This window comes from Marmota marmota, unplaced genomic scaffold (genome assembly GCF_001458135.2).
Source record: "Marmota marmota marmota unplaced genomic scaffold, marMar, whole genome shotgun sequence".
NCBI classification, from domain to species: Eukaryota; Metazoa; Chordata; class Mammalia; order Rodentia; family Sciuridae; genus Marmota; species Marmota marmota.
In genome coordinates this window covers 13,322,956-13,330,207 of record NW_026000093.1, presented here as the reverse complement: position 1 = coordinate 13,330,207, position 7,252 = coordinate 13,322,956, and positions in this window count along the sequence as shown.

Sequence of the window (7,252 nt, the reverse complement as noted above, 5' to 3'; positions counted from 1 at the left end):
GGCGGGGTTGGGGAGCTGGAAGCTGGGACTGGAACTCGCGGGAGTCGGAGAAGGAGCGTGGAGCCAGGGGGAAGGGCCGCAGGCGGGGCTCGCGGGCTGCGCTGTGACAGGACCCGGAACGCGCCGAAAGCCACACCACGAGGAGGCAGGTCGCCGGGCCCGCGCGGGGCCTGCTGGGAAAGCGAGTTCTTGCGCTCTCAGAGAAGCAGGTCCGGAAGCGGCAGCTGGACTGATCCCGCCGCCCCGAACTTCCCGTGGTGAGGCGGACCTTGCCCTTGGGGTTTGGGCGGACCCTGGGCCTGACAAGCGGACGTCTCTGCAGGCTTCTCTCCACCACAGTCCCTCACTCCTTGGGTATATCCCGCCTTACTAGTTAGGAGGCGCGGTCTTCGTATTTGAAACAAATCTAACTATAAAATTTGCGCAGTCGTTATTTTTTATTTTTAAACTCCGTCTGCTATTATTTTTGTTTATTTTTATGTGGTGCTGAGGATCGAACTTCTGCCTCACATGGCTAGGTGAGCACTCTACCACTGAGCCACAACCCCAGCCCCAGCCGTTATTTTTTAAGCAAAAAATGTGAGCTATTTTTACCCAGACATCATAGCTATGAAACAGGGGAAGATTCTGTGGCAGGAAACGAACTATAACTTATTTTCCTCAAGAATTAACAGAAATGTGACAAATGAAAAACATTTTTAGCTGGAGACGTGCTTTGTAGCGGGAAAAGGAAATGATCCATGCCTGCTGCTGGTCCCCGAGGTGGTTAATCCTGTACCTAGCTCTGCAGGAAATAACTGATTTGTGCGGTGGAGGAGTTCTGAGCCTGGAGAACTATTCAGGAAGATAGGAGTGGACTGGAAATTTCGCCCACACAAATGAGTACATTAGTCAATCTTAGAAGGTGACCTTTTGCATGAGAGTCGGGAGGAAGGGCGTACTGTACCAGAGGAGCTTCAAGCAGTTGCAGCTACTAGAGATTTTAGGTCCAGTTTAAACTAAGAATTGCTCAGTTCAAGTAGATTAACTATAGTAACGATCAGAACCAGTTAAGAATCCAAATTTGCAAGGCAACATGCTCTACTGCATAGAGCACTGAACCACATGTTCATATTGTAACAAACTTGACATTTTTCTATTTTGAAATTTACACATCTTTTGCAAATCAGAAATGCAGGTGCAAATATTAATTAAAAGGAGCTTGCATGCTTCACTGTCAAACACAGATCTTTTCTATAGTTCCTTTTTTTTCAAGGTATATATTATGGGAAGATAAAGCAGATTTTCTTTCAATTCTTTCCATACAGGGTTGCTGAGTCACTTAAACTAATTTAGAAATCAGTTTCTAAATTTCATTAGATTCCAAATGTCATTTGGATTCAGTATTTTCATGTTTATTCCTGGGTGGTACATTTCTCTGCTTACATTCTAACCGAAAGCAGAGCCTCTGCTGTGTTTTGGGCTAGTCATTTTTTTTTTTTTTTAATACAGAATACCTTTATCGAGCTTTCAGGCAAGTATTTTTGATTTGACAGTAAAAATTCCCCTCATTTTACAGATAGAGAAAACAATTTCTCACATAAACGTTGAAAAATCATTTAAATCAGTTATAAAACTCAAGACAGTGGAATTAGTTCATAGTCACCTAACTAAACATTCTCAAATGTCTCATTTATGAATTGGGGTTTTCTGTAACATGACACATACTTAAAGGTTTTATTCAGAGTATATAAAGAACTCTCAAAACTCAAGCATGAGCCAAGCAGGGTGGTGCTCACCTGTATTCCCAGTGGCTTGGGAGGCTGAGGCAGGAGGATGAGGAGTTCAAAGCCAGCCTCAGCAAAAGTGAAGTGCTAAGCAACTCAGAGGGCCCCTGAGTTCATCCCAGGTACCAAAAAAAAAAAAAAAAAAAAAAAAACCTCAAGCATGAGAAAAGAGAAGCAACTGAAAAAGTAGGCAAAAGACTTAAACAAATACTTCACCAAAGAGGATATATAAGTGACAAGCACATGAAAATATACTTCACCTCATTAAATCATGAGAAAAATGCAAATTAAAACCACAATGAGATACATATATTTTAGAATAAGAAACTGACTATATAAGTATTGGTGAATATGAAATTTGCTGAAACAAATATAACTTTCATGCATTGCTAATAGGAATGCAAATGGTTCAGACACTTTGAAAACGTTTATGGTGACTTTATTTGTAATCACCAAAACCTGAAAATGCATTAAGGGACATTCTTTCTTACTTTTACTCAACTAAGAATTGGTTTTGACTAGTCTATTAATGACTTTCAAGACTTCCCACTGATCTTACCTTCAAGGCATAGAGAGAACTGATTATCAAAGGGAAACAGGTGCTAAAGGCAAGTGTTGGAAATTTCTTTGAAAACTGTTTTACCTTTAAAGAACTCATATAAAAAATTTTTTTCTACTCTATGATAAATATATTGACATTTTTATATATTTATCAGTGGTAGAGCTCCTGCTTAATGTGCATGAGGGCCTGGGTTCTATCTCAAGCACAGCCAAAGAAATTTTTTAAAAAGATCTTACTTATTTAAATCACTTTCTTATTTAAATCACTTTCTTATTTAAATCTTCTTATTTAAATCACTTTCTTATTTAAATCTTCGAGTAAATTGCTTCCCCAGGAAGATAATGTTGACATGGCTGTGCCTACTTCTACCCATCCTCTACAAATGAAAGGTCAAATACTCTCAAAGTTTGCTTAAGCTAGTTTGAAAAGCCCTAGTTGATATAGTACCTAAGAGACTATAGATTTTTTAAAATATTTTTTAGTTGTTGATGGATCTTTATTTTACTTATTTATTTATATGCAGTGCTGAGAATTAAACTCTAGTGCCTCACACATATGAGGCATGCGCTTTACCACTGAGCTGCAACCCCAGCACAAAACTATAGTTTTAATAGATCTGTATACACAATCATTCCCATAAGGGGATTTTTGTCAGTTTTATTTACTGCTATATCCCAGTCTCTACAATAGGGACACAGCCATATGCTAAATAAACTAAGAATCTGTAGAATAAATGAAAAAGAGCAAATAACAGCAAACATTTGAATAAATATGCTTGGAAGGATGTAATAAAGTATGAATTAAAATAGATATTAACATATCCATGTTATGACTACTGAGGTAGCAAATTTTTTCTAAATTCTGCCAAGAAGGTTTGAATAATTCCTTGATAAAGATATTGAAAACTGGTATAATCCTTTTGGAAAACAGTACTGGGCAAAAGCCCCAGATAATTGCACAGGCTTTGACAGATATTTTATCTTAAGAAAATAATTCAATAGAAGCCAAAAAAAAAGAGATATGTTTGAATGTTTATAGTAGTGTATTCAATTAGATCTCCCATCTGGAATGATTCACATTTTGATAGTAGTGTAAATGATTCATCAGCATGAAATAATAATTATATAAGCAGTAAAAATGAGTATAAAATTGAGAAGATGCCATTAAATGGCTATTATACTGCTGGGCCCCTCTAGATGATATATATATATTGAATATTACTTAAGACAAATGCATATATATATATCATATATGATATATATATATGCATTTGTCTTAAGTAATATTCACAAATTCTATAATCATAACAACTCAGTGAAATAAGTATCATTATTTCCATTTACTTTTTAAATTGGGTAAAATGAGTACCAAAAAACTATTGTCTAAAGGCGTATCCAGAATCAAAACTGGAATTAGAACCCAGCTCTCACTCTATTACCTTAATATCTATGGGCACTCAACTAGAAATTACTATACATGTAGTATAGAGACAGGAAGATGTAGTACAAAGAATATTGGAACTGTATAATTACTATGATGTTGTTTATGTAAGTAAAAAGTCAAAGTGATGCTATTCTAGGAAATTGTTTATGGAATGAACAAACTATTAACTATGCTTTACTATGAAGAAAGGAATAAGATGAGGTAGGGTAAGCTTTAGCTTTTTTAATTTTTTATTTATTTTGTGTGTGTGTGTGTGTGTGTGTGTGTGTATGTATGTGCTGGGGATTGAACCCAGGGCCTTACACATGCTAGGCAAATGCTGACCTATATCCTCAGCCCCAGCTTTTAACTTTTCGCCTTATATATTTTTATGTATTTTTTTACTTTTTTAAAAAGCATGAATTCATGTTAATTTTTTAATTTTAAAAAATGAATAGATGCTAAATTCCAAAAATATCTGAAAATCCTAGCAGGAAATAGCAAAGTATGGGATAGGCTCTAGTTTGGATCTTGAATGCTTTCTAAAGGCCTATGTGTTAAAGGCTTGGTCCCCAGGGCAGCACTACTGAGAAGTGGTAAAGCCATTGAGAGGTAGGGCCTACAATGAGGTCATTATGTTTTGGGGGTCATATACCTGAAGGGGATTGTGAAACTCCAGCCCCTTCCTTTTTCCCCTCCTTTCTACCTACTTCTAATGTAAGTGGGTTTGCTCTGCCAAGCACTTTCATCATGATATGCTGCCTCACCATAGGCCCAAAACAACAGTGCCAACTAATCATGAATTGGAACTCTTAAAACTGTGAACCAACATAAACATTTTCTCTTTATAGGTTGATTATCTTAGGTATGTTTTATAGTAATGGAAAGAGAACTGACACAGTATATAAAGCTTGCCCCAACACTGATAATGCTTAAAAATGTGGTATGGCAAAAATCATGAAATCAAATATTAAGTATTCAATCTGAAAACAAAACTCAGGCTTAGAACTATATCTTGTATACAAAAATGTTTGCTCCAGCCTCTCTCCCTTACCATCAATACTTTTGCTAATCTCTACTCTGCATTTATGGTGCTACTTAAAATTTGATGAAAATTAGAATTCTTAGTTTTGCTTCAAAATTTAAAAGGAGTTATAAGAGCAAAATAGAATGTTTTAATGCATCCATATTTCAACCCATACTACATACACTACCTTTTTGGAACAGATGGAATAATGGTTTCCCAAAGATGTCCATGTCCTAATCTCCAGAACCTGTGAATGTGTTACCTTATGTGCCAGAAAGAATATTGACATGGAAAGAGTCAGGTGGGTCCACTGTAATCACAAGGGGATTTAAGAGCAGAAGAGGGAAGCAGGAGAGTTAGAGAGAGATTAGAAGATGCTACATCACTGACTTTGAAAACAGAGGAAAGGGCCATGAGCCAAGGCTACCTTCAGAGGCCAGAAACAGCAAGGAAACAGATTTTCCTCTAGATCCTCCAGAAAGGAGCACAGTCCTGCGAACACCTCGATTTTAGCCCATTGAGATCCTTTTCTAACTTCTGATCTCTAGAATCTTAATATAATAAGTTTGTATTGTTTTTAGTCACTACATTTGTGGTAATTTCTTGCTGCAGCAATAAGAAACTGATACATGTTCTCTGGAATTTTCAACATTTTTGACTTGTAATTAAAAAGGTAATGTTTCTCTTTAAAAGTGATTTTTCATAGTGTTCAAATTTTAGTCTTTACTTAAATAAATAATCCTACTAGCCAAAAATTCAAAATGAAGACTAGGAACTCCAAGTTAGAAGAGTACTTAAAGAATTAAAAACAGAAATAATTTACCAGCCCTAAAAATCCTCAAACCAGGGTTATCATTCATTGATGGGAAATATGACATCACATAGATATGAATATGTGTGCTGCTCTATATCTAAGCTTTCTAATTCTATTCTGAATGTCATCATCTTCCACTTTATCAGGGACAATAATATATCTTGTCTTTTTTTCAGTCTCCCTTTCTTCACTGGCGTTGCATATACAGGCATCCCCAAAGGGAACTGTGAATTTGGAAATTTGGGGGGAATCTGTGGTTGTTGAAGGTTGGTACTGACAATTAGTATAATGGGGCTATTAATACCTAATTCTTGCAATGTTTGAGACAGTCCTGCACAAGGAAAAAGTATCCTACATTTCATTCAACTTTCAACCAGTCACATAAATGAAACACCTGGTTATAATTATTTAAGCCTACACCCAAATTCCTTTTCACACATTAACATAAGTACATGAATTTTTTATACTATTTTAAAATATACATGAGTAGGTCAAGAAATGCCAGGAAAGATTGTATTTTATTTTGTTTTGGACCAAGAGTCATTTCCTCATTAAAAAAAAAAAAAAGTCACATCACTAAAAACAACACAGCTCAAGGTTTTGAGACATTAATTACAGCACCAGTGTCTGCCCATATTTGTACCAATTATGTCCATAATGATTCTACATCAGCTGGATGAGTTGTGCCTGAGACAGGTTTTATTATAAATTTCTTCTGTATATTATGGGTAGAGCAGTGTATTTGTCCATTTTTTGTTACTATAATGAAATACCTGAGATTTATTAAGCTCACAGTTCAAGTCAAAGTCCAGAACCACCGCTAGCATGGACCAAAGTGTAGAGGGCATCAAAATGGCAAGAACATGTGTGGGAAAAGAATATATCTCAAAACCAGAAAGTCAAAAGAGGCTGGAGTCCCACAGGCTCTTCCAAGGGCATGCTCCCAACGACCTAAAAATCCCCTACTAAGACCTGCCAAGGTCTGCCATCTCCCACCATAACACCGAGGACCAAACACATGAACTCTTGGGGACACACTCAACTATATCCAAACCACAGTAAGCAGTAAAGCAATTTTTTAAAAAATTGTAAGTTATCTTGGAATTTCATATTAGTAAAGTCCCTATATCTAAGAATAGAAAATATCATTATAAAGAGAGTATATGGTCTCCAATAGTGATGACATAATTTCTCTAAGTGATTTCATCCATCCATTCATTTCTCCCATAACTCTGTCTGCTATCTTCCCTTTTTCCCTTTCAGTCAAACATCTTCAAAGAATATCTTGACTCCACTAGCCAACCAATCTTCAGTCCAACCTTTTTTTTTAAAGGGAGAGAGAGATTTTTTTTTAAATATTTATTTTTTAGTTTTCGGCGGACACAACATCTTTGTTTGTATGTGGTGCTGAGGATCAAACCCGGGCTGCATACATGCCAGGCGAGCATGCTACCGCTTGAGCCACATCCCCAGCCCTTCAGTCCAACCTTTACCACCACTCCATGAAAACCCTGTGAAATCAAATGGATACTTATAGAAAGCAATCAGTCCTCATTTTACCTGAACTTTCTATAGCATTTGACTTCATTTCATCCTTTTATTTTAATCTTGTATTCCTTGGTTTCCATGATTTCTAACCCTCAAACTCCTTTGTAAAGCCT